The sequence below is a fragment of the Triticum aestivum genome, chromosome 2A (genome assembly GCF_018294505.1).
Source record: "Triticum aestivum cultivar Chinese Spring chromosome 2A, IWGSC CS RefSeq v2.1, whole genome shotgun sequence".
Taxonomy (NCBI): Eukaryota; Viridiplantae; Streptophyta; class Magnoliopsida; order Poales; family Poaceae; genus Triticum; species Triticum aestivum.
In genome coordinates this window covers 723,209,524-723,227,078 of record NC_057797.1, presented here as the reverse complement: position 1 = coordinate 723,227,078, position 17,555 = coordinate 723,209,524, and the positions used below count along the sequence as shown (strand labels likewise).

Genomic DNA, 17,555 nt, shown 5'->3' with positions numbered 1-17,555 from the left:
TGGATAAGCGGCCTCTCTAGACATTTTTTAGGGAATCTCTAGACTTCTAGAGCGAGGCGTGCGTACACGTGATGGTTACGTGTCGGCTGGAACGTTATTTTTATCAGCCGGTTGCTTTTCTGTAATCCTTAACTATATATTATATAAACAAAAGAGGAATGAAATATAATATTACAAATCATCTTCAATAAAAAAAAGCCTACATAATCAAAATCATTGAATTTAAATATTTTGATAATTCTGTAAAAATCTTTTAAATGAATTACATTGTATGTTTCTCCCTAACACTCTGTTTGGATGTTGATATTGAGGGCCATGGAATTGAATTGGCCCCAATATCAAATCTGCTTGACTTTGATATTGACATTGAACCCGAATTCTGTTGTTTGGATGTGCACAGAATTGCCACTTGGAATTTGGATGAGAGCCCCAATTCTGAAGCTTGTTTGGATGGTCATCCTCTACATTGGAATTGCTCATTTGTCATATGATGAAAACTGAACTTCCATGTAATGTTTGAAACAAAAATACATGCAATCTTCATTTATTTTTTGAATGACTATATACAAAGAATACAATCTACGCCACGCCGCCGCCGCCGCCACGGGGAGGGAGCACCTTGGCCGCCATGGCTGGTGAGACGGGGGAGGGGGTTGAGGATTGGCACGGGGAGGGAGCAGGACGGGGACGAACAGAGCCTCGCCGGGGATAGAGAAGGACGGGGAGGACAAGGAGGGGAGGGGGAGGGGGAGGGATCTCACCTGCGCCGCCGCTGGCGTTCCTCAATCGCGCCGTCGCTCGCGCCTCTTGCCTTTCCTCGAGCGGGAACGAAGAGGTAAGTTGGCGGGGAGGGGCTCTGGCTAGCGAATACAAGGCAATATCCAGCGTTGGGGGTCCGAATTGGAGAAAGGCAGGCGCGCAATTTGCCGCGGTCGGGCCGATATTCGAGCTCGTTTCCAATGCCGAATGCCACAGCCATCCAAACAACGAGATTCGGGCCAGACCAATGCCAATATCTAATTCTGAGGCCCAATATCAACATCCAAACATAGTGTAAAAGATTGTATCATGCATCTATTCTTCCATTTGATGGTAAATATGCGCCAACAGAGGACGTTAAGATGGCCTCTTCACATCAATACTTCATGATCCAAAACAAACACTTCATGATAAAAAAAAGATAACCCAACTCGTGGCAACACACGCTCATATGCATCTCAGAGAGACAAGAGTAACCTTCTCAACATTTATCAGAGTTGATACCAGTAGGGTGTAATGGCACGTGAAGTCGGTCTTGTTATTTTTTTACGTTTGTTGTAACGCACGGACATATGTACTAGCTTAATAATAAAAGGGCTATTGCTTGTTGCGGTGGTCATGAAAATTGTCCACAAAATTGCAAAATATGACCCATCAATGCCATCTATAAGTGATAAAACACCTTTCACACAAGGGAATCCCCTGCCTGGGCCGGCATATGCAGTAGGGACCTTCTATACTTCTATCGGAGAAGAAGCAGCGCGCCCATTTGGGTCCGGTCATGTCCGGGCCGCCTATTTTTAAAATTTTGTTTTTTCTTTTTATATTTTCTATTACAATAAAGTTCCAAAAATTGAAAATATTAAGGAAATATTTAATAAATCATAAAAAAATTTGTGGATTCAAAAATGTTCGTGTTTTTATGAAAATATATTTGCTTTTTCAAAGAATGTTCAAAATTTTGAAAACTAATGTTCGGGAAATCACAAAATGTTCATGATTTTTTAAAGTCCATGTATTAAAAAATGCTAATGAAATTGAACAAAATTTCACCAATTCAAAAACAATTCATGAATAGAAAAATATCCTAAAACTTCAAAAATTTCTCTTCACTTACAAAAAAGTTTATTCATTCATAAAATATTCGCTGATTCAAAAAATGATCATGCATTTCAAAAAATGCTCGTGAATATCAAAAATTGTTCATTCAATTTCCAAAACAATGTTCATCCATTCTAGAAATGTTCGCAGATTCAAGAAAATTGTTAAAAAGATGTTCACGATTTAAAAAAACTGTTTGCAAATAGTATAAAATGTTCATGAGTTAAAAAATGTTCTTGATTTTATAAAATGTTAAAACATTTGTGAAAGCATTCACGAATTTGAAAAATATTCACAATTTCAAATATGTTCATGATTTCACAAAACCGAGAGTGATAGTGTATCTCGATGATACCAAATTGTGATCATGATCATTGAAAATTATAATTTTTTTCCGTTGTAACGCACGGGCCCTTTTGCTAATCTTTACTCTTTATCTTTACCTACTAATAAACCAGCTAGTGCTTCTGGTCGTACGTCGTCGTCGATTTTGCAGAAAACTCCTTGTGGTTTTCGGTATTAAACCCGCGGTCCTTTTTAAAGTGAGAAAACGTTTCGAGCCCAGATCCGGCCCGCACAGGCCCAGTGCCGCCGCCGCCCCCGACCCTCCTCCTCCCGTGCGCTTCCTCCCCGGCCTCCCTCGCGCGTCGCCCGCTCCCCAGCCTCCCTCGCGCCGCCCCAACCTCCACCAGCCGCACCTCCCACCACATCCCGCCGGCAGCCAAGAAACGCCGCGCCGCCTGGCACCCCTACCTAGCAGCGTGACCCCGGCCCCTTCCACTACCCGCGCTGTTGCGCCCCTCCCGCGTATGGCCACCAGCGCCGGATTCGGCCACCGGGGACCCCTGCGCCGCCAACCACCGCTTACAGCGCTGGATCCGGTCGTCCCCGGCCATCTACCACCTTCTTCTACGTTGAGCCGCAGGAGAGCTCCCCCCTCTCTCTGCAGTTCGGCGCTGGAAGCCGGGCTCATGGACCGCGCCGCCATGACCAGATGGGCCGTTCCCCTCCTCCCTTCTTCCTCACATTCGAGCATGCGCAGCTCACATGTCGCTCACTTTTCTGTTGAGGAGGTGAGCAGGTGCTCCACCGCCTTCCTACGGCTGTCACCTCCATGACACTCACCCACACGGTGGACCACAGTGAAGACGTCGGCCATCTCACGATGAAAATCCCTGCCGACGCGGACTTGCAATTTGTTCTGCGTGCGTGCAATACTTCAGGTGCAGTGCATCGGCAACGCTGCTTGCGTTCGGGCATCACGGGAGTTGCAGTTCGGTGCCCAGTCCCACAAGGTGCAGTGGCAAAAGTTTGTGGGTTGCAGTTTGATTTGTGCAATTTAAGGTTCAGTTTTCAGTTCAGCTCCCTGTTTCACGGGATATGTGTAGTTCATTACTGCGTGCTAGCAGATTTAGTGTTGTTGTGTGTGTGCAGTGCAGTTCATCGGTGGGGTGGTCTGGCTGGTGGCCATGTGTGGTTCTTGCTCCTACCTCGGATCCAATTCTCCACGACATCCAGATCTGCGAGTGTGGTTTGGGCAGCACATGCAGCTCATGGGGCGGTGTTGGTTCAGCTCGTTGGCATGCGGTTCTATATCGCGGCCGTGCAGCTCACCAGTGTCAGGCTAGCAGTTCCTTTGGCGTTGGCAACAATTTGTTGTTCGTGTGCCTCTCTAGGCTCCTACCGTAGATCTGGATATGTGGATATATTTCATTTCTTCAATGGTTCATTGATGCAGGAGTAAGCTTACAAAGCGGCATCCTACTTATGTAGCTTTCCGTCCACTGACTAGCCGGCTATCCATGCAACTGGTAATTACTGTGCAGCAGCCAAAATTAAAAAAAAATCATACATGCGGCCTCTAATCCCTTGCAATTGATTATATATTTTAACAAACATAAGATGATGAAACATTCATCTAATTTTAGGAGAATCAATAAATTATAGAAACTGAAGTGGCACATATATGACGGTTTGATCTGTAGGCCTTTTATGTTTTTTTTCCAAAAGTAGAGAAGGCAGAAGAATCTCATCTCCAAAGTGTTTAGTGCAGAGAAGATGAACCATGCAAAAACTAAGGGTGGACCATGGTGGCTTCACTGCTAGCGGAACGACAGAGGGCTTGGCTGCTACCAGGGTGATTCAAAGGGAGTATATAGGTAGAGTTTTTGCAGCCTCTTGCACGAAATAGTAGCTTCTATTACATGACATGATTTTGCCGCTGTAATGATATGTTTCATGCGAGAGGACATAATTTGCATCATACTTTTCTGTCCAGTTAGTTCCAAATCACAATGTTTGTTACAATTTGGTGGAATAAGATGAGTCATATATACACCCGATGTAAGCTTTCACATCAGCCTTTGCTCTTGATTGTCTTTGCAAGTCCATAGATATAATTTTTAGGATTTTTCTTTACTCATAGTAAGTGCTGAATATTTTGTCCTTCAACCCTTTAGGTGTAAATATCTGTGATGTGGCTAGCAAAGTTGGTAACACGCACAGTATAACCATTATGATCTGCACAGGGATATCACCTAGGTGCATAAATCATAATCATTCAGTTTTTATTTGGCAAGCTGGAGCTACCCGGAACTTTCGATTTGGTGCCAAGATGGATGGATTCCACTGGGTGACCCACTGTCAGGTATTGTTGTTCAGTTATCTTGAGGGTAAGGTGGATATGTTCTGTTTGAGATCAAAGCTTGGTATTGCTAGAAAATATATATGTGATGTGCACTGAGATTTCAGATATATAACAGCAGTGATACAACACATTGTTTCCCTTGCTATCGATGACCACTTGAAGTAGCATACCTTATAATAATACTTCTATCTTGGCACGATGAGTGTTGTTCAGTGGCAATATTCGCTATGCCGAAGGTAATAGTGATGCACCTTTGCCAAGAAGGTTCTTTCCTGTTCAATGCAATGACAGAACGCTGAAACATCATGGTGTCCATGCTAAAAGATAATGATTCACCCCTGGCTTCTTATTGTTGTATACTCTTGGGGAATAGCTTTTGGAAACCATGATACATATATATCTGTGATAGATGCTTAATATAAGTGGCCAAATTAATGGGTAGAGCAATCAAAGAACCATAATTTATATCCCTTTAAATAAAGATAAGTATTCACTCATTGTTTATTGGTTATATTTTCAGGTCATGAATCATTTCTTTTGTTGAAGGAAGAGACTCCATTTTCCGTCGAGGACCGAATCGCACTACCAAATAGGCTTACTTGGTAAGAAGAAATTGAGAAAGGGGAGCATCTTACACCCAATAGGAAGCGGTGGTCTAATCCTAATCTCACCCAATAGACGTACATTACTACCAAATTTTCTTGCATACCGCCGCCTATATTTTTTCATTACTAACATAACCTTTTTAGATCACCCGCAAAAAAAAACCTTTTTACATCAAGCATGTCTTGCATTACATTTGGCCAACTATACTGCAACTTCAAACCACAATGCTTATGTATGTTGACTGTATTTTTTGGAATTGAATTATGTATTCGAAGCTATTGTTCAGCATAGACACTGTTTAAAAATCATACAAGGGGCACACAAAATGTATATGTACTCTTCTGTTTGAATATATGTCTATAAATGGATTAACTGAGCCAAAGGCAGTGCCTTGTTCATACGAATATATGTGTACCACATCTTTCAGATAATCATATATGTTTGCCGGCAGATTATATATGCATTAAACTACAAACAAATTTATTTGTGCGACTTGATACCGGATATATACAGATTGCATGTTCTCTTAGGGCATCTCTAATGCTAGGCGCCAGTGATGGACACTAGGATTTATTTCCTGATAGATCGCCAGCTACATTAGTTGTTCCCAGTGCCTGATGCCGCATTGATGCCAATAGATGCATCAAGCGCTTTCTTTTTTTCCTGGACAAGTGGGTAAAGAAACCGGGAGCCGGCCCTACGTATTTAGAGCCCGTGATAAGCGCCTAGCATTGGAGGAGAGGGCACTTACTTTTTCTTAAATTTTTGATGTTTTTTTGCTCTAGGCGCCTGCACAAGAGTAACATTGTAGATGCCCTTAAGCTATAGGCTATCAAAGTTGTTTTACCAATCACAAATAAGCAACCAATGAAGAAATAGTACAATGATCTATTGGAAATTACATGTTCCCTATTTAACACATCAACCAGTCAAAGTGGCCATCTTGCATTGACCTTTAATGCGCGATTTTTGGCCAGGCCACCGAACGAGGTAAGCAGGTTGAAGTCAAATTTGAGCATATAGTTAATCGAGCACGATCCACTAAAAAATAAGTTAATCGAGCATGAAACAGTACATTGAGTCCGAGCTTTGTTGACAGCCCTACCAGCTGGAGGTAAACACATACTTTTTCCTTTTTTTCATAAAATAAAATACTTGTACTAACGTTTATTCCATGCATTTTCATACATTATCAATATTTTTTGCATTATTCAATTAAGTTACTCTTTTAATTCACATTATTAAGTTAGAAACACAAAAAATAATTATTTGTTTTCTTCTGTTGCAACGCAGTCAATGTTTTCTCCCGTTGCAACGCACGAGCCTTTTGCATTTTTGTACAAAAGTCCCTGTTTTTACTGATATTCAAGCCGCAGTCCTATTTTAAGTGGTTAATCAGGAAAACGCTTCGTTTTTACAAAAAACACCCTACCATTTGGAGTAATCAACCCGCGATCCGAACAGATTTGTAAAAAAAAACACGGCCAGAAACTGACCACGAACTCCTCTCCCTCTCTCCCTCTCGCCCACGAACTCCTCGGCACCAACACCACCCGCGCCGCCGGCTTCCGGCGAGCTCCGACGCCGCGCAGCACGCCCCTAAGCCCCCACAATCCGCGCCTCCCTCCCCTCCTTCCAGATTCTCCGTTCCCGGCCTCTAACGTCCGCTCGCAACCAAACCCCCGTGGCTAGGGTTTCGGGATGGGCTTCGCCGGCGCGTCTCCGGCGGCCCCAGGTTCGTCCCTCCTTCCTTCTTGGCTGGGATTTTTCACCCCTACACCTCACCATCTCTTCATATCCTCTACTGCAGATGCAGATGGAGCACGCCATGGGAGTTCCCCATCCACCACGGTCACCGCCGTCAAGTGCTTCTTCACGGAGATGTGAAGGACGCCAAGGACCTGCAGCTACTCAAGGTTTTATCTTGTCCCCATCCTATCCCCTCCCCTTGCCGCCCCTTCTTCATTGGATGACCAGATGCACAACCACATATGTTTTTTGATTCAGGCTCATAGGGTCTAGATTTGAATGTAAAACTACCTGACTTTACCATTAACAGATTGGAAGCACGATTATCGCTGCAATTTTTTTAGTCATGGCATATTTTCTCTTATATGTGTTTGTTGATGATTAATCATCAAAGGTTATACGCGTGTTTCGTCCCAAGCACAAGTCCTTCTTTCATATATCCCTTTTGTCATATGTCTTCTTGATGCAAAGAGGCTCAGCTTGCTACTGATGGATTGCAGCTTACCAAATTTGATTTGGTTTGGTACAATGGATGTTTGGTATTGATGTTGAAAGAATACTTCACTTTCTGTAATTTCTGATGTTCAGATTATACCGAATGAATGCTACCAGATTCCATATTTGTTCTAGAGATATTATTGATCTTTTCATGCACCAATTGTTCAAGTAGTGTCTTTCTGCTAAAAGCTTTATATTGCCATGTGTGTCCTTTTGTCCGTACCTTTTTCCAGTAATTTTCTCTGTTAACCTTGGGCCAGCTCATTTGTGTGTGCTTCATGTATATGCTCATGCTTTTGATGCTGCTGGACTTTGGAATGCATCCGCACAGTAACTTTCTGGGTATGACATATTCACTCTTAACTAAGAAATGCTACAGCTGATTCCTGATAATTATCAGTACACAATGTATTAAGTTGCCTTCGCTGTAGGTATGCTTGCATTCAGGTTGTCATTAGTTACGAGATGGTACATCAGTGTCTCCACTCTAGAGATGAATATAATACGCCAAAAGTAAGTGTCTGATCCCAGCTTCTTTTATTGTGGATTGTGGGTACGGTGAGCAATACACTGATTCACAAGTACGTCTTGCAGCACAGAAATTATTCCGTTCAAAGTGAATGACACGGCGTAAATCAAACATGCGCTGAGCCTACTAATGCGACTACCAGTACTGTTGCACTACTAGAACCCAATGGCATGATGGTGCAGCAAATATGGTTTTTTATTAGATAGTTTTCTGCACTGTATATGTGATGAATTCACAAATTTATGATTTTGAGGTACTGGTGAAGGTAGATTCAAATGAGTGATGCAAATTCAGAATTGCATAGGTAGTGCCTACTACTGACTAAGGGTACATGAGTTGGAAGAAAGTCCAAGCAGAAGGAACTCCTGCAGATGCCCAGGCTGCTACTGTGCCTATCTTAAGGTATTGCTTCAGCGGTGGTATTAGTTGTTATTCTTTCCTGATACAGACATGACTCTTTGAGCTCCACCAAGGCATATATAACAAGAAGATAAGCTTGATTCATTTTTTTATCAAGCAGGGGAAATGAAAGGACGATGCGCCGTACATTCTAGATTATTTATCAGTGTTAATCCGTATTAACTAATTTTATAGCCATTGTAATTAGCAATAGAGAAATTTTTGCCGATATTTTTTACCTGCGAGACCATAGTACTTTCTTGTTTTCTTTCTGTAATAAGTGCGAGATACGAGCAATAATAATATATTGGAGTTTATTCATGGATGAAGCGGTTCATCTCAAGATATATAACATTCATGTTTCCCTTCCTAATGTTTCTTTGGTGAAGTCATAACCTATTTATGTTTCAATGGAATTCTGTTCAATTTGCAATTGTTTCCTACTATGCAGGGTGATCTTGACCTGATTTTGCTTTCGAACTGAATTGTGGTAATCAAGCAGGGAGACGAGACGCTGTTGAGCTGTTTTTCGGTAGATTTGAGCTACCTAGAGTTGAGCTAGGCACCAGACGAGCAGAAGCACAAACGTAGGAGGTATCCAACAACGGCAACCGCAACGCCATTCCACTTAAACCTGGAGACCAGAGAAAGGATGCGGTACCACTGCTCTTCTTTCTCCTTACTAAATCTCTGAAAAGGGATGCTCATATAATTACTAATAATTTAGTTGCAAGTCTTCTGTAAGAGCCTTGATGTACTTTATCTCATGGTTTGGGTTGTGAAAGAATTTTGGAAGGACCACAAGGTAGTCTTCAGTTCAGTTTGTCCATTTATAGTGTTGATGTATCTAGCTACTTGTATCTGCTTTCTTTTGTTGTAAAATGAAATAGCATTCTTGCTGATCAATGAAATTAGAAAATCAACAGACTACATTGTTCCTTTTTTTTCTTTTCTTTTTCTATCCTTGAAGATATTTAATGATGTGATCTGAAACTTTTAGTTTTGTTCTGTTATGCAAAGTTAAGAGTTTTCGGGATAAAATTCTAATTTGGGCCACTCTCTTTTTTACAAGAGTTCTAGGAAAATTTACATTGAAATTTGTCACATGCAAACTGGAGGAAGGGGCAATAAGCAGAGAATTCCCCTCAAGATGTGAACTGCATTGATGCCCTCGGTATGTGTGTTGCTACTGCTGAATGATGCTCCCTTGTCGTTGTTGCTATAGTACGATTTAGTACAGCTTGTCTGAATGGGTTAGAAGAGGGGTTATGAGATGTTTTGTTGGAGTTTAAATATTCTTTCATGTATTAAACTGATAAGTTGTGCACTTTTGCTGCTGTTAGATAAACTGACTACTCTGTACTGTTGGATAGCCATGGTATGTGTTAGTTTTATTTTACCACAAAAGTTTCTTGGGAGTTGGGATATCAGGTGTATTCATTACTTTTCCTATGAATATATTCTATTTTGGTGCACTGTATAACTATCTAATCTATCTATCCAAGTTTTCAAAGAAATTGATGGCGGCGGCTCGGCCGTGTCGTGGTGAATGGCGAAGCTTCGAAACTGAACATGAGAAAGGTGTTGACGCGCGGCTGGAAGACGTACATACTTGAGGAAATATGATTCATAAGGTTTCATATTAAGAAAACTGATAATCTGAACATTTTGTTTATTCCTGGATGACTTTATTCTCCAATATGAATATGTAAGAAAAGATATGACATACATTTGTGTAAATTGATAATGTAGGGTCATCTCGAAACTTTATTATTTTTTCAAGATTGATTTACTTGGTGGTGTTAACTTCCATTTTCTCGAAACAGGACATGTGTTCTATTTCTAAAAAAAGAAGCTTCTCTGTTAGCTAGCATCCCCGACGGTACTTTTAGACTGGATGTAGACTAGTAGGGTCAATTAAAAATTGTTGGCTATAGATGACTTTAAGTTTCTAGCTTTCATAAAATGTAGACGTGTACGTACTCTAACAGTATGTCGTGGTTGATGATGGTCCTATGTACTGGTTGAAATTATCATGTTGGATAATATTGCTTATATGTTGTGGTTGATGGTGGTCCTATGTACTGGTTGAAATTATCATGTTGGATAATATTGCTTTTACTAGCAGTTGCCGTGCTCTTATTATTTTCTTTCCACAAATATAATCATGTTTTGCTATTGATGTAATGCTATGTTCCTTGACTGAAATCAAACCCTTTAGTCGCTGATGTGGTGCTCTTATTATTGTTATATTCCTTCACTGAAAGCAAACCTTGTTCATGGCTAACTTATAGAATAGCAGATGCAGAGTTCAAAAAGCATCAAGCTCAGGAACACTCTAGCCATGTATTTGATTCTGTTGAAGACCCAATATATAATGAGTGATGCGGGCCTGTTTGGATCGCAGCCGCGGGACGCCCTGCCAATTTTTTGGCGTTGACCGCTACCAGGGGCGTTCGTTTGGATTGACGCCTATGTTTCGTAGCCACGCCAAATTTTTGGTATTTCTGTTAAGTTTCGATGCCCATGCGTTGGCGAGATGTTGGTGGCAAAATTGCTCGCCAACTTTTTGGTGTCGCTGACTTTGGCGGGGCTGATTGGGGCGCAATCCAAACGCCCCCTGCATCTCCTGATGTTGAGCTATATGGACCATATGAGCAGAACCACAGTGACTAACATACGAGTCAATAGAATTCATAAAGTTGCAGTTTATTTGCTCTATTCAATAATGGCTTCAGTTTCAATGCAAATCGTTAACTGGACTTCCCTGATTGCGGTGGTGTGTATTATTCTGCAAAAAAGTAGTATCGTCGCCTTTTAATGTTTTCATTCACATCCATGGTCATATATGTTGCTTTGACGAAACAGTTTATCAACATCAATTGTAGCTGGCAGGGCTCGTGATGGACAAGGCGAACGCAGCGGATAGGGCACCAAAGGGGGGTGTGGTTGCAGCGGCATAGAGCACTTCAACAAAGGAGACTTGAGAATGGGGACTATAAGGAAGATGAGTTTGTGCTTCCTTCTATCTAAGTCAACTGTGAAGATGTAAAAAATGCCCTAAAAACAAGTTTAAAAATCTTCACAGTTTTCATATCTTCACAAATTTTTTGTTTCAAAACAATATGTTCACACTTTCTAAAAGAGCTTAATTTTTTTCCAAAAGCAAAGTTCCATTTTTACTATTTTCCCCATTTACAAATGAAAAAAACATTCTTAAAAGAAAACATCAATTCAAAAAATGTTCTTTAATAAAAACATTAACTAATCTTAAATAAGTGTTCCAATTTTTATGAAAATGTTAACTTTTGTTAAAAATAAAAAAGTTCCATGTTTAACCTTTTATTGTTGTTTATTAAAATTGAATATAAAAATGATGCACAATGGCATATGAAGCAGGTTGTGTCTTTTTCACCCGGTGCAACGCACGGGCATTTGTACTAGTCGTATACAAAAATTGATGTATAGGTCGAGACATAATCTTTGTATCTTCTTTCAGGAAATCTTGGGATGTCATATTGGTGCTCAAAGCGCAGAATTGTCGTTATGGAGTCCAAGAGTCCAGCAGCATAGGTTGACCCAATAACTCGCTCGCCCCATCTCTGGTTCGATCCATATTTTCCCCGCATTTGTCTTTTGGTGTTGCTACCCTGCTGTCACAGAAAAAGAGCCGCTACTATCTTTTTTTAAAATTTCACGGATTTTAGAAAATGCTCACGAATCTGAAGAATGGGTAGGAATTAAATATCTTTATGGATATTAAAAATGTCAGCAAATTTTAAAACTGTCTACAAATTAGAAAAATGTATGTGAATTTTAAAAATGTTCATGAATTTGAACAACTATTCATGGGATTAAAAATGTCCATGAATTTGAAAATATGTTTGCAAACCTTTAAATTTCTATGAATTTAAAAAATGTTCATGAGTTTGTAAAATGATTGCCGATTTAAAAAAGGATCATGGGTTTGAAAAAATGTTTAGAAATAATAAAAATGTTCATGAATTTCAAAAATGTTCAAAAACTTGGAAAATTGTTATGATTCTGAAAAATGTTCACGAATTTAAAAGTATGGCGATGCTCGGATTAGTCGGGTCGCTTGCGGCTGGATCTTTTCCGTGTAGCTGCTGGACAATGAAGAAGTTTGCAATGCAAGCCCCACGTCTCTACTTTCACCATCCCTCTTCATCACGTTTCGACAAGCCGGCGCAGCACCATGCCAGCAGTACCTCATCCACGCAAGTCGTCGCAAGCACCATTGGTCATCGTTGCAACATCATATGATGCCATCGCACCATCACTGAGGTTGCGATCATCGCAGTCGCAGCATCACTGCTGATGTGGTCGACGCCATTGCAGCATCACCACTCTTGTGGTTGTTATCGCCATGGCAATGTCGTCGTTGCTGAAGAAGCACTGCCGACGTTTTGCGGGGTCGCCCTTGTTGCAAAAGCACGAACACCATCGTTGCAACGTTTCACCCCCAACATTCTAGAATCACTCCATTGGAGAAGTAGACCCCTCCGCCACCGCCTGTCTTTGTAGCCCCACTATAGTTAAAGCAGAACAATCGTTGCAGTCAACTGTTTCTGAAGAACCGCCATGGTTGTAGCATTCCGGTCGCACGTTGTTGCTGAAGCTCCGTTGACGTTACTAAACCACCATCATGGTTTCTAGCATCATCGTCGTCATTGAAGAAATCAACCATCTTTGCACCTTAGGGATTTAGACCCTCGAAACATGGTCAGGCAGAGCAGCAACGCCTCCCGGTTTGCAGCAAAATCGTCACCGAAATCATTTGTCTCACCACAATCGTGTTTGTCATCACCCCAATCTGTGGTGGTCGGCCCTCGCACAACAAACATCACCTCTCACAGCGGTGCGTGACGAGCCCTATCTGCTCATAGGGGAGAGAGCAGGAGGGATGGGGAGGCTCTTGGGGCAACATCTCCAGTGGAATGATCTTGGGGAAAGAGAAGAATGGTGGAACTAAGCGGCAGGTCAAGTAGAGAGACGCGTCAGAGACGCGGCGAGCAGATAAGGAAGAAAAAGAGAAGAGCGGTGTGCTTGGGGCCATGGGATACATTTCTCCCGCATGAGGCAGTTGTGTTTTCAATTGGGTGAGGGAAAGTGTTTTTCTGAAAGCTATTCAAAATTTTAAAAGGAAGAAAAAACAAAAAGAAAATGAGAAAAAATGACAAAAGCAAGTAAAAACAGCACAACACCAGAAGAAAAACACGGGGTGTAAGCTTCTAGAAACTTTCTAAAACCGGTACTAGGAAGAAGCTTACATGGATCAGACCATGTGAAATCTATGGGCTCTTTTGAGACTATTTGGCGCCTAAGAATTTCCGAAAATCATATGTGATGCTGTCTATGGACACGATAATGTGTGTTTGGGCTCCAAGAACTCGCCGCGGCCTTAAGGACATATGCAATTGTTACTGTTATGCATAGACTTTTTGTTGATCCTGTTTGACACCCACACGCATCAAATGGACAATGCAACACTAGTAGGCGAACCAACCTGTGGTTGGATGGTTAGAGGGACAGTGGTATCCCCAGCTACCAGGGTTCAAATTCTGGTGCTCGCATTTATTTCTGAATTTATTTCAGAATTTTCGGTGATGCGTAATAAGTGGGAGGAGACGTTCCTGTCGATGACGAGGTGCCTACGGTGACTTCGTAAATTTTAAGATGATATGTCGGTTCAGTCTTTCGGAGATACTCATAGGGGTAGGGTGTGTGTGCGCGCGCGCATTTATAGGGGTGAGTGTATACGCGTGTATATCAGCGCTTGCGGTTGTACTGTGTTAAAAAAAGAATTGGACCAACGTGGGGTATTTCCTCGTCTAACTAACGCCTGCGTGCGTCATATAGGAGGACTCAGACTTTCCTATGGAATGATGCACGCTGGGAAAGAAAAGATACTAAGAAACCACGATTCCTTTAAGGCGAACGGGCCCGTGGTGTTTGGGCCTTCCTGCTTGTACAACAGTGCGTGCACGTGCGAGCTACCTAGCGTTGGCGTTTCCCTCATCAGAAGTAGCGTTGGCGAGTTGGACACTCATCCAATACCTTATACTCCGGCGAACTTTTGCAGCCAGCACGGCAGCACCTCCCCAAGTCAGAGACGGCGCCGCTGCCGCAGCCAGCGCCACCCCAAACCACAGCGGCTACGTCATCGATCTCCGGTAAGAAGTGTGGATCACTTTCTCATCTCATGTGCTCGTGTCCTATCTAGGGATCTTGGAGTTGGTATAGATAAGTTCCCTGTCAAAGCTGTTCGTCACTGCCTATAAGTTCCACGGTTGTGTCTCATCTCATGTAACGATTGCAGTAGTATGGAATTCGTCCGTTGTTAGCTGCGGTTCTCGATCGTCTTGGTTGTTTGTTCCATTGAACGAATATTTTTTCAGCGGAGATACTGTCTTGATTATCTTTATGGATAGCATAGTGTGCTAATACTGTCTTGATTAGCTCTTTGTACCAGTAAGATCTATTCGCACATATTCGTCAATATACTAATGTCGAATGATTATATAATGTCTTGATTTTACTCATCTCTAACGTGGGCCGTTTGTTACTTTTTTTTTCAGGTACATACAACATGGGAAAAGAGAAGAGACACATCAACGTCTTTTTTCTTGGTGAGATGAACTATACCATGTATAACTCTCTCATGAGAGAGCTGGGTGCTATCAGCAGGAGTGTCATAGCGGAACTTGAGAAAAATCCCCATGGTCCACTTAAGTATCTCCTTGAGGTTGCCAAGAAGGAGCTTAGAGATCAATCACTCCTGTGGAAGTTCGAGGGCAGCAACTATATTTTTTGTGTGATCGATAAAGCAGAGAAAGCCGATTGCATTGTTGTGATGATGACTGAATCCACAACCAGTGGTTTTGAGGCTAATATAGAACAACATGGCTTCCTCAATGGTGGTAAGCAGATCATCTGCTGCTGCAAGGTTCGTATAGATCTGCCATATTATATAGAGTTTTAGTATCGTAGTTGTTTACTTTTATCAGTTTATGTCACATTCTGGTGTTTATTATCCGTGTAGATGGATGAGCACAGTTACAATGCAGTAGAGGGACAACTCTCTTCGCATTTTGTGAAATCTGGGTCCAATGACATAATTGTGCCAATAAGTTGTGATGAAGAAGGGAACAATATCTCTAAGAGAGGCTCTATCTCGATTGGTACAATGGTCCTACTCTTTTGGAGGCCTTGAATCAATTAAAGGAACCAATCAGCACTCAAGGTGAATGCCGCTTTATTTTGCATTGCTTATATTATATTGCATGTCCTTTTTATGTTATGTGTTCACATATTAACTAGTAATAATTTGCTATGTAGGTTATTATTACAGAAACAAGTTAGAGACTTATTGTTTGAGGACGTACCAGATGTTTCCTGTCTATGTCACAAAAATTGAAGGAGAACTGCATAATGTGAAATTCAGGTCTGAGGTCAAAGTGAATGCTGATATTTTCTGTTCACTGGAGGCCCATCTACAGCGCAAAGAGGCAGAATTAGATGCTGCTCAAGTTGCTTGCACAAGCCTGTTGGGTAAATGCGACGATGTTACCTTGAGGATCGAGAAGGTATGGGGATTCTGTTTTGTACTTGCACAAGCCTGTCTTACCATACTTCATAGCTGCAATCGTTTACATCTGATAAATAGACCTCAAATTGGTAGCTCTTCTTCACGCCTATCCAGCTTGGAGATGGAGTAGTTATCCTCCAAGCTTTCTGCTATAATGTTCTAGCATAAAAAAATTAAGTTTTGTATCAATTTTACAACTAATGCCTTTATGTTTATCTATATAATATCATCTGCAAATTAGCCCCTGAAACTGACTTTGAACAGTAATGGAAGGTTAGTCTGGTAAATAAACGTGCAGCTTGAGTTGTATCAATGTTATAACTCAGCATTACTTTATGTTTGTCCATCATGTGCAAAGTAGTAGCCTGTTAAACTGACTTTGAACAACGATGGAAGGTTGTGTGTCTGATAAGTGTCAAATAGACATCCAGCCTGGAGATGCAGTATTATCCTCGCTAAGGGCTCATTCGGTTTGAAGGAAACCAGAACGTAGGAATTAGGAGTAGTATAGGAATTTGATAGGATGACACTTGCCATCCTAAGAAATTGACTTGCGTCGTTCCTATATGCAAAATGAGCTTTGAGTGGATGTGTAGTTTTCTCCAAAAACACAGGAAATAAATAGTATTCCTATGAAATTCCTGTACCCATTTCCTACAAACCAAATGCATCTTAAGTTTAAAGTTATAATGCTCTAGCATAACAAATTAAATATTGTAAGTACCAATTTTGCAAATAAGAACAGCTGTATGTTTGCCTATCGTACGAGAAGTAGAGGTCAACTCTCATACTCTCAACTTCATCTTGCTGAACAAGTGACTTAACATTACAAGTAGCCTTTTTGTAAGCTTATATATGTTAATCCATATTTTATCTTCCTGTTTTACTATCCAGCCTACTACTGTATTCTTCTAGCTAGTCTGAATATATGGGCTTAGCCAGATTACAACTTATTTTATTTTAGGATGAATTATGCGCGAAATCTATTCTGCGTGAGTTTGCACTTAAATCCAAGTCAAGCCTGCCTGTCTATTCTTCCTCCATAGTCAAAGAGCTTGAGATGACATACTGGAAATCAAGTGTTCTCTTTGAGGGCGTTTCCTATGTCAGCGACGACCGTGCTAAGAATAAAAGGCTGTCCGAACAGAAGGCTGCATGTGCTGCACTCAAGTCGATTCTTGCTACAGAAGATCATCTCTTGCCCTCGATCCTGGTCGCTAAGAGAAAACCGACGAGTGCAGTGGCGAAGAGTTCCCGGGCGGCAAAAAAGCAAAAGATTGGTTCTGAATGATTTTCGTGCTATCTGCATTGCTAATTTTCTCTTGTGCGAGTGTTATCTTCCATGTGAAAAGAGGTGGGTAAGACGGAGCATGTTCAAATTACTCTTTCTCAATACCATACATGTAGTGCCTGGATGTGAACCGTTCGCTTGTCACCTCTGCGAATCGATTTGTTTTAGTGCGCCATCTGTAGCGCTTGGGTGATACCCATGTGAATTGATGTGTTTTAGCTAGGATGCTTTAACGGTTCATTTATCTCCGGAGTGCTTTAGCGTGAAACTCCATGATGTGACCTTCGATGGTTCGTTCCGGGGATAGTGTTGTTTGGTCATCAACGTTGTTGTTGAAGAACATCTCTTGTCGTTTTTGTGATGTCAA

The 17,555-nt window shown here is 41.4% G+C and overlaps 1 long non-coding RNA gene across 22 annotated transcripts; it reads left to right on the top strand.

Annotated features, from left to right (window-relative positions):
- The first annotated feature begins 6,534 nt into the window (after window positions 1-6,534).
- On the top strand, window positions 6,535-17,530 carry LOC123190583 (uncharacterized). 22 transcript variants are annotated; one of them, XR_006496404.1, is made up of 13 exons: window positions 6,537-6,848; window positions 6,924-7,702; window positions 7,792-7,873; window positions 7,955-8,291; window positions 8,791-8,945; window positions 9,361-9,922; window positions 11,177-11,299; window positions 11,788-11,861; window positions 14,392-14,482; window positions 14,888-15,255; window positions 15,352-15,552; window positions 15,648-15,895; window positions 16,862-17,530. It is a non-coding gene; the product is annotated as an uncharacterized lncRNA (long non-coding RNA). The 22 variants fall into 22 exon arrangements; XR_006496415.1 differs by lacking the exon at window positions 14,392-14,482 and having other exon boundaries at window positions 6,536-6,848; window positions 9,369-9,462; window positions 9,794-9,922; window positions 11,177-11,861; XR_006496413.1 differs by lacking the exon at window positions 14,392-14,482 and having other exon boundaries at window positions 6,536-6,848; window positions 9,369-9,462; window positions 9,632-9,922; window positions 11,177-11,861.
- Window positions 17,531-17,555: the final 25 nt, after the last annotated feature.